Source organism: Geotrypetes seraphini, chromosome 2 (assembly GCF_902459505.1).
Source record: "Geotrypetes seraphini chromosome 2, aGeoSer1.1, whole genome shotgun sequence".
NCBI classification, from domain to species: Eukaryota; Metazoa; Chordata; class Amphibia; order Gymnophiona; family Dermophiidae; genus Geotrypetes; species Geotrypetes seraphini.
Window position 1 is genome coordinate 398,679,646 of NC_047085.1, and position 13,406 is coordinate 398,693,051.

General features: G+C 43.7%; 1 protein-coding gene across 1 annotated transcript in view; it reads left to right on the plus strand.

Annotated features, from left to right (window-relative positions):
• Positions 1-13,406, plus strand: part of SP8 (Sp8 transcription factor) — a 56,899-nt gene that overhangs the window by 4,477 nt on the left and 39,016 nt on the right. The gene's annotated exons all lie outside the window — the stretch shown is intronic.

The window sequence follows — 13,406 nt, forward strand, 5'->3', positions numbered from 1 at the left end:
GTAATATTTTAAATAATGGTATTAATAAACTCCAGATTTAAAAAAAATCTCAAGTGTAGGTCAGTTAATTGCTGATTTTTTTTTTTCACAGTAGCTCACGGAATGTTGCCAATGAGAATTTACTGCTCATAAAATAAAAACCATAAGGAATTTTATAGGTTTAAAATGATAGGGTGCTAGTAGAATCAACCCCAATAGCTTTTTAACATTTACCAAACCACAGAACTTACAAACCAAATGAAAACTAGGGACTGCTATTAAATCTGCCTTGAATGTATTTCACAGTGGTACTTTGTACTGTAAGAATATGCCAAAATATTAAATTTGAAAATTGCTATATTTATCATTTGAGATTTTTGCAGTGATTAAACTGCAAATTATTCAATTGTAAGGTCAGTTTTAAAAGACAAGTTATTTTTACTGGAAAGATCCATAATTATGCCCCCTCCTTTTTTATTAAGGGCTTTCTATCACTTTCATGCAGAACTGGGATCCCTTGAGCTTTTGGACTGTGTAGATGATAAATGATCCAAGTGATACCACTTAAGATGATATGCAATACTGAAGCAAACTGTGCCTGGAAAATCGGTTAGTTTTCAGCAATAGGAGTTTGGTTCCAGGGCCTAGGGACTGGGGGGAGTGAAGCTACAGCAAGTTGTGAGAAAAGGGTTGGGGGAGATAAACAAAGCACCACTTCGTTATTTATTGATTGCAAATTTGGCGCATGTCCCACAAACTATGTTATTTATTTGATTTGATCATCTTTAAAAATTATAAACCTGCAAATAAATTATTATTATTTTTATGTAGTTGGAATTGACCTCCTTCAAGTTAATTATCAATTCTGTGAAACTAATAAAGAAGAAAAATCCTAGAATCTCTATAGATTATAATATCTTTTATTGGTTCACTGCATTAAGTAGAAAGTTAGTGTCCCATCATTTATTGATAAGATTTCAGTGTGGGAATGTGTTGCTTCACTATCGTTCTTATCAGGCCTTAGGAATATTTTAGAATTTCAAAATATACCATATATGGTCACATTCAAAAATGTGTTCGGTATAACTGGTAGAACACATTATGGAACCAGATTTTGCTTGTTTATAGCTAGTAACCTTTAGTTTACTGCAATACTTCTGTTTAAAGTTCCCCAAAGCAAAATCCATTTTGCCTTACTTAAGTATAACATTTCATCCTAAAACGAATGTGGTATATGGTTAGGTAAAAGCTTTTTTTTTTTTTTTTTTTTTTTTTAGAGAGAGAGGGTGAAACGTTCTACTGCAGTTCATGAGTTTAGTAGATGCTGAATTGTCGCTGAACGAAGCTTATCATTTAAAATGTGTTCTTACCGAGGACTAATTTTAGGTGAAATTGAACGTGTTCATAAATGTATTCCAAATAGGAAGACTGTTTCTCTGATTTTATATCTATCATATCCTTTTTGGAGGGAGGAGATGCACTGCACATGCAAACAACTTTTGTCCCAGTTCTGCGGGATTAGATGCTTTGATGATGAGGGCAACCAGGATGTACATTTGTTCTGGCTGTTTTTAATCCGCCTTTTTTTATTTTCTGGAGTAGCTAACAGGTTTGTATGATTTGGAGAAGTATGAATAGGCCATTATTTTCCTACAATGTTAACGCTTTTACTTTCTTTTTCTCTACATACATCCACTGAGAGGCACTGAGCTTGTCTATAATTCAACATGATTTCATTTCACTTTAACCTAAAGGTTCTGTAGATCAAAATAGAGTTAAACTAGTAGTTGACCTCGAGGTCATACTGGTGTCCATCAACCGTTCGTTCTTATCCGGACCCTAAAATTACTGTTGCTAAACTTGTTGTTGTTATGTGCTTCAAACTTGTATCTATTTACACTTTTTGTTTTCCATATTTTCATAGTCACATTTCTTTGAATTGCCCCCATCTGATCCTTGAAAATGATTATAATGTGCCTGTTGTACTGGGAATGGCACAATACTGTCACTGATCCATTAGAGTACATCAAGCGTTTCAGCATTTATTAGAATGTTAAAAAAAACAAACCCCAACAAATTAAAGGTGAATCTCTGTACTTCCCTCATTTATGGCTATGGTGGTAATTTGATTGGAATTGTTTGAACGGTACCAAAACCTAAGCATGCTTTATACAGCAAGGCCAGTGGGCAATTCACCTATTAATATATATTTAACTTACTTGACGCATATTGCAGAGGGAAGCATTAAAAGTGTATGTATATCTACACAATTTATGATCGTTGAATGAATTTAAGTCTTTCCCCCGTCATTTGTGAAACTTAAAATATTAGTTGCAAGTGGAGCCACTTAATATACCAATGTTCTTTTGTATTAGTCTTTAGTAATTTTTATGGCACAAGACAGCCCTGAAAGAAACAAAGTGGTTGATATCCATCCCTAAAGGAATAAGTCCATTACATTTTTATTGTATTATACTGAAAAGTTGTTTTTTTTGGTCAAAAGGATACCTTACTGAAATATTAATTCAGAAATGTAAAGTATAATTTTAATTTTCTTTAACCTACTTCATCACTCCAGAGCACTTCCAGATTTATTCAAGCCTACCTTTTCCCTGAATAATTTTTATTTTAACCTTTAAGAAGTTTTCATACTTTAAAAAATTCTTGTAACTAAATCGCATTAAGAAAATAGGATGTCGGGGTTTTCTTTGGTTCACGCAATTAATTGTTTCTCCTTAAGTTTAAGGAGGGGGATGTCTTTGACATTTGACATCAGTGTACAAATCTTAATGCCCTGAGAGACGGGAGCTGACGGTCTTTCGCCTATTACTTCACTAAAGGCCCTATTCAGCAGGGCTTTCTCCTAATCTGTGCCCACGGGGAAAAATCCATATTGAAACAGATTTGTACAGAGCAATGTAGTAAGTCTTACTGGCTATAGGTAGTACTTAATATAATTTGACAGTTTTATATCCATAAATTCGTTTGAACTGAATTTGTTGTTGGTAACCCACCCCTGTCGCATCCAACAATTCTGTAACTAAAATGTAGATCAAGCTATTAGACTTTATAAACCCTTTCGTGAAATCCCAAGTGCAACCCCTGCCATTTTTAGATATGTTTTTCCCTGCCAGAATTGTTAGAGCATAATGCAAGTTTTTTTATTATAATGTCTACTTCTAATATATAAGTTCTTATGGAGATCTGAACATAATCACACCGCATTCACCAGAGTCTGCATCCCTGCGCTGGTCTAATTCTAAATATCTGGCTTCGGATAATATTTCTTATACTTTTCTAATGAAAAAGAAAAATATTCTATTACAGCTAATATGTCTTTGAGTGAATTTATATAAAAATAGGCACACTTAAGGCATAGTCCACCTGATAATCATTTTGTTTACTTGTCCTTCAAAAAATGAGAAAGACGGCTATTATTAGATCAGTTAAAAACAATTGTTTTTATTACGAACGATCCATATTTTTTGCATAAATCATGTATATGCATATGATGATATAAGGGTAGGAAAATGCTAATCCTGTTTTCCATGTTTTTTTTTACCACCTACCTACTATATACATTGCAGTGGTACGACAGCGCCACCCTATGGCCCCTATAGATTCTATATTTCCGTGCTCCTTAAAGTATTTACTGAGATATTTAATTGTATATAACAGTGACTTCTGTGCTTTTTATTTCTTCACAGATTCTGTGTTGTTGTTTTATTTATTATTTATAAGAGAGGCACGCTTAGAGTATGGTACGCATAAAGGCAGATAAATATAACAAGCTTCTATGATTCTTTGCACAGACTCATTGAAATGAAGAAATTTAGTAGAATTGCTGGCTATCCTCTTGCGCCATTTGTAAAATATCTTTTTATTAGATAGATAGATAGATAGAGCCAATCTTCTTGTGTTATGAGCCCTAATGAAATAATGTAATCCCTGGATATGGCTAGGCTCTATTAAATTGTAAATTGCATTTATTAGAGATCCATATAGAGAGGGTGGTTGAAAAGTTTGGTAAAAAAAAAAAATCAGGTTTAACAATCTAGCCTCCATGGACTGGGTGCTGAAAAGTTCTCAGCCCAAGAAGAGAATGAGGTGGCTATGGTTCAATCAGTGATCTGAAACAATGTCAAAAAACATTGAATTTAGTTTCTGCAAATTGGCATTTAACAAAGATAACAACACTCTTTTCAGCTGCTCAGAATTTGGGAAGTTGGTTGGTCGGGCTGAGAACTTTTCAGCACCCCTTGGTATATACTTAGTCCAGTGAGTTTCCAGGTTGTGGGGATGGTTTTTTTTCTCCTTCGTATGGTAGGAAAATTAGCTTATGAAAAAAACCTGGAAACAGCTGGACTTAGTATATAGGGATAGAGACTACGGTAGTTGTTTAACTTTTTTTTTTTTAAATCAAACTTAGCTGTGCACCTTGGCTTTCATATTAAAATTAAGGTGGACCTGATAAATGCAATTTAGAAGAAGAATTTGTACCTGCCAAGCCTTCTGCCGACTTCAAAGTTAGGGCTGTCAAAAGAGGATCATTTGTTCTGAGAGATTTAAAACACATCCTCCACTTTGATATATGTTTAAGTGAGACATTCAAAATTGTCCATTTGGGGTAGTTTTTGTAGGCTCCCTCTTTCTTTAAAAGCAAATGAGTTAAAAATTCTTCTTATTCCCCCACCTGTTCTTAATCTGCTTGGTGGCAGAGACCAAAGTAGAACTACAGACAGGCCAACAATAGTGCTATATAGGAGGGACCTGAAAAGTTCTTAATCCAACCAACATAGTTGGCGCAGTCTCCATCGAGGGCTGTACACTTTTAGTCCAGCAATTTTTCACTTTTTTCATTCCATCTTTAATATGGAATGAATAAAGTGGAAAATCTCTGGACTAGTGTATATCCCTGGACGGAGGAGACTTTGTTGGTTAGACTGAGAACTTTTCAACGGCCCCTCATATGATTAAACCCTAATTATAATTTTAACGCTGGAGAGCTGTGCAACTCTATTATAGATTGCTCTAAGTTGTATTCTGCTTCGCCCCATGCTACATTAGAGGCTCCCCTCTCTTATCTGTATTCATCTCCTGCCAGCTTTATACTGTTACACTATTTATTCGTATCATGTTTTTTTTTAACAGACATTGATTTCTATTTCCCATATGCCAGTAAGTAGTGCAGTAAACATCTTAGATTCTCCTCCAAGATATACCAGATTGTTGTACACTTTAAGCTTGTGGAATGCAGATAATAACCTTAATGCTAAAACCAATAGGGGAATTACTCGTCGTTTACACAAAACTTTATCAGGTCAAAATTTTCATGCACTTGTTTTCTGGTGTTATGGACTGTTAGAAACTCGATTATCTTTGTAGTCAGTTAACTGACGATTTCTACGCATGCGAGATCAGTTACTTTTCATATTGCCCTTTTAATGTGGTGTGTGTTTTTTAATGTTCAATAATTTTTATTGAGTTTTAAAAATAAAATATACATAACAAAAATCTTACAAAAGAATATCATCTCAACTCAGTTAATACATTGTAGCTATATAAATGCAAAGAAATCAGCAATCAATTATCATCACACTACAAACATGATAAAGTACCTCCCAACACTTCCTCCTCCCTTCCCATCCCCTTTCTCCCTTCCACACATCCCATTTCCAAATATTACTAATAAATTGTGTTTCACTTTATGAAAACAAATGTAATGAGTTCACTACAAAACTGGCGGGTGTTTTTAATGTGTTCTAGTGGGCTGTTGATGTTCTACTGTCCTGCTCTTGGTCCCTGTCGTACCGAACATTTCTGCTACCTTTCTACGTATAAGGACCTTTGAAGCCAGTAGGAAGGATAGGTCCAAAAACTGTCTAAATACCGTTGAAGCAAAAGCACGGTCTTTTTATTAGTTGTGCTTAAGTCCCTCCTGTTGCAGCTAGCAGCTATTTACTGCTGTTTTAATGTACTCTGTAGAGACATCCAATAGCAATGTCTTAAGCGCTTGGGAAAATGGGGCACGTATGTGAAAAAAGTAAGAACAAAACAACAATAAATCAAGCTCCAAAAGAAATCGATCCAAAATAAATAAGTAGGATTGTGTGTGTGTTGCTTCAAAGCTTTAAAAAAACCTTGAGTTGCAACGGAAGCGAATCTTTGCACTAACTGCTGTGACCATACATTCGTCAACAACTTGAATGCCGATATGAATCATTGTAATAAAACTAGTACCCAGTCTAGGAACGTAGAGCTCTTCCCCCACCACCATCTGCGAGTACTGTCCTTCAGACACCTTTTGAATTATGCTGGTGGCTTGCTAATTAAATTTCTTTCTTTGCGGATCATTTCTAATGGGGCCTAGGTAAGAGAATAATTATGCAGTAACATTTCATGGCTTGCTGGAGTGGGAATTCCCAGCGAGCTGTTTGTCAGGTCTCATAGTCCCAGGCAAAACTCCCCTGCCTGCCCGAGCACTAAATGAGACGTCACTAGCGGCCACAGGGGACAGGGCGCAATTACAAGAGAAGAGAAACAGGACTGGTACCCAAAGGGGGGAGATGTGATGGTTGGGGAGGCAGGGGTGGTGGTAGTGGGGAAAACGCTCGTGTTGCATGAGTGCTGGGGACTTGACGCAGAGGTCAGCTCTTCTCTCTCTTATGCTTTATGCCTTTCGTAGCCATTGGCACAGGCAGAAACTTTAGTGTGCTCTTAAAATTCTCAAGATGTTATTGCAGTAGCCTTGCAGATCGTACAGATTGTGGAAGGCCTCTTTTCTGTCATTTCAGGCGTTGTAGGCGTTTGTAGGTGTTGCAGCAACCCTGCTATTAAAAAAATGTTTCCATTCCCTTTGACCTCAGGCACTACTTGCATGGATATTTCTATAGGCTCGCTCGCTCTCTCACATTGGAAATTTGTACCAGGTTGCCACTCTACCCCCCTCCCCCAACAATTTTAAGAAAACTCTTTTAATAGAGCAGATAGAAAAACTGTCTGCAAAGGAGTTTGAAACAATTTCTCCAATAAGGTGAGACAGTAGCCATTTCTCTCTGGGAAGGACGATATATAATACCAAATTAAAAAAATATATAGATATATTTCTGCTTCGGATAGCTTGTCTTATCTTGGGCAAAGATGTCCAGAAATGTAATTATATAGTATTTTTTATGAGCCATATTTGACCAAAGCAACGTGGAACTGTTTTCAAGTCGTTCTGTAGATCTGTTGCAAACGTCTTACCAGAAGCAACGGGTAAAAATGTGGAACATTGCAAGTCTTGATGAAACTTAGAAGAACTAATACAACAGAATTCCCCCCCCCCATAAGATATTTTAGCATGTGGAGCTCCACACATTTTGGTACGTGTGTGTTTGCCATTGTTCAGGTAGGTAAACAAATTTTAAATTTGCGAGGGAGACTAGACTGTATCAAACGTGGTTAAAGCTCAATTCTATTTGTGATATGCAATACGTTGTAGAACCCAAGCCATGTACCCCTCCCCCCCAGCTCTGTGCACCTGAATTCAATTCCCAATTGCATGGCAGAGCAAAACATTACTATACAGAAAAGAGACTGAAGACTATCGAGTATTTAACCAGAAAAACAGTACAGCAGTCGCCCACAGTTAAGCAATCATACAATACATTTAGGGCTCCTTTTACTAAGCCACATTAGGGCATTAACGCGCAAGCTAAATTGCCGCGCGTGCTAGATGCTAACGCCAGCATTGAGCTGGCATTAGTTATAGCCGTGTAGCGCAGGTTTAGCGTGCACTAAAAACGCTAACGCAGCTTAGTAAAAGGAGCCCTTAGGGTTTCTTTTGTTGATGTTGTAACCTTTCCTTGCTAAAAATAGTAACAGCATAGTGTTACGGTACAATAAAGTCTTCTAAAGGTAATCAGAGCGTGTTAATACATTTATCCCAGGACAAGCAGGCAGCATATTCTTAACGCATGGGTGACGTCACCGAACGAGCCCCGGTACGGACCTTTTTAACTAGAAAGTTCTAGTTGGCCGCACCGCACATGTGCGAGTGCCTTCCCGCCCGATGGAGGAGTGCGTGGTCCCCAGTTTCTTTGTTTCCGCGGAGCGAAGAAGACGCATGTGTTTTCAACGGCCATTGAAAAACTAATTTTTGCCTTCCCGCTCGCGTATTTTCTCACTTTTTTCCTATTTTTCTTATCGGATTCCCTTATTTTTGTTTAAAAAAAAAAAAAAAATCGTCGAGTTTTCCTTATTTTTTCAGGCCGGCCCCGGCGGGGCCTGTTGCCACCATACAGGCCTCCGGATTCAATTTTGCGGAGGCCGTGTTTCCCTTCATGCCCCCTCAACTGGGTTTTAAGAAGTGCCAGCGGTGTCACGCCCGATCTCCCTCACCGACCCACACAATTGGTGCCTCCAGTGCTTGGGTCCAGAGCATCGGGCTGACACCTGCACCCGCTGTGCTACGCTTAAAAAGCGTACTTTGAAAAATCGGCAGATCCAGCAAAATATTTTGTTTGGTACCGGATCTGCCATGGAACCGGCTGCGACGTCGACGGCACCACAAAAGTCGGCACCGACGATTTCGACACCACCGGACCCTTCCTCGGGGTCGTTGGGCCCAGGTAAGCCGGCTAAGAAGCCTCCCACTTCCCTTGAGCGCCCTCCTGCCACGGTTGCGACATCGGCCCTCCCGGCACCGCACCGGCCCCGCAAACGCTCCGCTCCGATCTCGGTGAGTGCCTCATCATCGGCCTCCTCATCGCCGGAGCGTAGAGCGGCACCTATGGTACCGAAGAAGAAAAAAGCGGTACCGGTGCCTCCCCTGGACGACCGCATCGCGGCCATACTCCAAACACAGTTACAGGAGCAGCTGCAACAACAGCTCCAACAACTGTTGCCGGCGTTGCTGGCACCGCACCTTCCGGTACAGGACCGGTCCGAGCCTCACACTGTCCCATCGGTGTCGACCCCCCTCGGTACCGATTAATACTTTCATGCCGGTGCTCTTGGCAGAAACACCTACAGTACATACCCGTGATGCTGCCGACCCTGTCCGGTCCCAGGAACGACATCGGTCTTCCTCACCCGGTACCGCCTCGGTGCGGTCAGGCAAATCTCTTTCAAAGACCCGCCATGCCGAGTCCTCCACACCGATGTCCAAACGTACGCACCCCGACGTTAGGGACCCAGATTTGTGGGAAGACTCCCCTCACGGTACCGAGGAGGACGCTTCATCAACCGATGAAGAACCCTCCATGACCGACACCATCTCAAAACCAGAGCAATCCTCTTTCTCCAAATTCCTTAGGGAGATGTCAGCAGCTCTTTCCATTCCCTTAGAGTCCGACTCTAACAAGTCTCAGGCTTTCCTCGATGCCCTAGACTTTGAGCAACCTCCCAAAGAATTTCTGAAGTTGCCCGTCCACGACATCTTACGGGAAACTTTCTATAAAAACTGGGAAGCTCCCCTCACGGTTCCTGGAGCCCCTCGTAAATTGGATAGCTTGTACCGGGTTATTCCAATCCCAGGGTTTGACAAACCTCAATTGCCCCACGAGTCCCTCCTGGTGGAATCTACTTTGAAAAAATCTCAGGGTTCCAGTGTATATGCCTCCACTCCTCCTGGCAGAGAGGGAAAAACCATGGATAAATTTGGTAAGCGCCTTTTCCAAAATGCCATGTTAGCCAATAGAGCCAACAACTACACCTTCCACTTCTCCTACATGAAGCATCTGGTGCAACAGCTCTCCTCCTTACAGAAATATCTTCCTGAACGTAAGGTCCCTCTTTTCCAGCAACATATTTCCAGCCTCCTCCAACTCAGGAAATTCATGGTTCGTTCCATCTACGACTCATTTGAGCTGACCTCTCGCGCATCTGCCATGGCGGTGGCCATGCGCCGTTTGGCATGGCTGAGAGTCTCTGACCTAGACATTAACCACCAGGACCGCCTGGCTAACGCACCTTGTCTGGGTGATGAACTCTTCGGAGAGTCCCTGGACTCAAAAACCCAGAAACTCTCAGCACATGAGACCAGGTGGGACACTCTGATTAAACCTAAAAAGAAGACTCCACCTGCTCGCATCTACAGACAGCAGTCTTCCTACCAGCGCAGGTTCTCGGCCAGACCTCTCAACCCGCCTCAACAGCAGCCACGCCGACCTCGGCAACAACATCAAACTCAAGCTCGCTCTCAGTCTCACCAACCTGCCAAGCCTCTACCTCCGTCAAAACCATCTCAGCCCTTTTGACTCTTTTCTCCAGGGCATAGCCAGTCTCCCAACATCATTGCCTCTTCCTCAGCCTATCGGAGGTCGCCTCCAACTTTTCCTCAGCCATTGGGAGGTCATCACATCAGACCAATGGGTCCTCAACATCATTCGCCACGGCTACTCTCTCAACTTCCAGACTTTTCCACCAGACAATCCTCCCGTAGAGTCTGCTTCTCACTCCTCCCAAACCCCCCTCCTTCTGAGGGAGGTCCAATCCCTCCTTCTTCTCAATGCCATCGAAGAGGTGCCTCCGGACCAAAGGGGTCAGGGATTCTACTCCCGCTACTTTCTGGTTCCCAAGAAGACAGGAGACCTCCGCCCCATCCTCGATCTCAGGGACCTCAACAAGTGTCTGGTCAAAGAGAAGTTCAGAATGCTCTCCCTGGCCACGCTTTACCCTCTTCTCTCTCAACACGACTGGCTATGTTCCCTGGACCTCAAAGAGGCCTACACTCACATCCCCATCAATCTGAATTCACGTCGCTACCTCCGCTTTCAGATTCAGCACAGCCACTATCAGTACAAGGTACTACCTTTTGGCCTCGCATCATTGCCCAGGGTGTTCACCAAGTGCCTTATTGTGGTAGCGGCCTTCCTCAGGTCTCACAACCTCCAGGTGTTCCCCTACTTGGACGATTGGTTGGTGAAAGCAACTACGTCTCCACTTGTGCTGCAAGCCACTCATCACACCATCTCTTTCCTCCATCTCTTGGGGTTCGAGATCAACTACCCCAAGTCGCATCTGCTTCCCACACAGCGACTTCAGTTCATCGGAGCAGTTCTCGACACCACTCTGATGAGGGCGTTTCTCCCCTTCGACCTACACCGGACCCTGCTCCACCTCTGTCGTCAGGTGCTCCTTCATCAAACCATCCCAGCTCGACAGATGATGGTCCTCTTGGGCCACATGGCCTCGACAGTCCATGTACTTCCTCTGGCGCGACTCCACCTCAGGACACCTCAGTGGACTCTAGCCAACCAATGGTCACAGACCACGGATCCTCTTTCTCATCCCATCTCTGTGACATCGTCTCTTCAGCAATCTCTTCAATGGTGGTTGAACTCCTCCAATCTTTCCAGGGGTCTACTCTTTCATCTACCCCCTCACTCCATGATCATAACCACGGATGCCTCCCCCTATGCGTGGGGAGCTCACCTGGGAGATCTACGCACCCAGGGACTCTGGACCCCTCAGGAGCGTCAACATCACATCAATTTCCTGGAACTCAGAGCCATGTTCTATGCTCTCAAGGCCTTCCAGCACCTTCTCTGCCCTCAGGTTCTTCTCCTGTGCACAGACAATCAAGTCGCCATGTACTACATAAACAAGCAAGGCGGCACCGGATCTCGCCTCCTCTGTCAGGAGGCTCTCCGCATCTGGACCTGGGCCACGGACCACAGTCTCTTCCTCAAGGCTGTCTACATCCAGGGCGAACAGAACTCCCTGGCCGACAATCTCAGCCGCATCCTTCAACCTCACGAGTGGACTCTGGACCCCCCAACACTCCGCTCCATCTTTGCTCGCTGGGGCACTCCACAGGTGGACCTCTTTGCAGCTCCTCACAACCATCAGCTGCCCCAGTTCTGTTCCAGACTCTTCTCTCCTCACCGTCTGGCCCCGGATACATTCCTGCTCGACTGGACGGATCGGTTCCTCTATGCCTTTCCTCCACTCCCTCTGATGTTGCGGGCGTTATACAAACTCCGCAGGGACAGGGCCACCATGATTCTCATCGCTCCTCGGTGGCCTCGCCAACACTGGTTCTCCCTCCTGCTTCAGCTCAGCTCCAGGGAGCCCATTCCTCTTCCTGTGTTTCCTACTCTACTTACACAGCAGCATCAGTCTCTACTACATCCCAATCTGTCTTCGCTCCACCTGACAGCTTGGTTTCTCTCGGGCTGACCTCTCCAGAGAATCTGTCTCAGCCTGTCCGTCGCATTTTGGATGCCTCCAGGAAACCGGCCACTCTCCAATGTTACCATCAGAAATGGACCCGGTTTTCCTCTTGGTGTCTCCTGCATCATCACGATCCCACCTCATTGGCGGTGGAAACTGTACTGGACTATTTGCTCTCTCTATCCGATGCTGGCCTCAAGTCTACCTCAATCAGAGTCCACCTCAGTGTCATCACTGCGTTTCATGAGCCTATCCTCGGAAAACCTCTCACGGCTCATCCTCTGGTTTCCCGGTTCATGAGAGGCCTCTTCAATGTCAAACCACCTTTTAAGCCTCCTCCTGTCGTCTGGGACCTGAATGTGGTTTTATCAGCCCTCATGAAACCTCCTTTTGAGCCTCTTGCCACAACTTCGCTCAAACTTCTAACATGGAAGGTGCTTTTCCTCATTGCCATCACCTCTGCCAGGAGGGTTAGTGAGCTGCATGCACTGGTCGCCGATCCACCGTTCACTGTTTTTCACCATGACAAGGTGGTTCTGCGTACCCATCCTAAATTCCTCCCCAAGGTGGTCTCGGCTTTTCATCTCAACCAGTCCATTGTGTTGCCTGTCTTTTTCCCTAAACCACATTCTCATCCTGGGGAACAGGCGTTGCACACGCTGGATTGTAAGCGTGCCCTTGCATACTACCTTGACCGTACCAGGGCTCACCGCTCGTCTCCTCAGCTCTTTCTGACCTTCGATCCTAACCGTCTAGGTCGTCCTGTCTCTAAACGGACGCTTTCCAACTGGCTTGCTGCCTGCATTGCGTTCTGTTATGCTCGGGCTGGTCTCTCACTGGAAGGTGCTGTCACGGCCCACAGGGTCAGAGCTATGGCTGCTTCTGTGGCTTTCCTCCGTTCCACGCCCATCGAGGAAATCTGCAAGGCTGCCACTTGGTCCTCAGTTCACACGTTCACTACTCACTACTGTCTGGATGCCTTCTCCAGACGGGATGGACACTTCGGCCAATCTGTGTTACAAAATTTATTTTCCTAATGGCCAACCATCCCTCCTCCCTCTCTGTTAGCTTGGAGGTCACCCATGCGTTAAAAATATGCTGCCTGCTTGTCCTGGGATATTCTTACGTCCCACCCTCCTCCCCGGGTTGGCTTCTTAGCTGGCTTATCTTAACTGGGGACCACGCACTCCTCCGTCAGGCGGGAAGGCACTCGCGCATGCGCGGTGCGGCCAACTAGAACTTTCTAGTTAAAAAGGTCCGTACCGGGG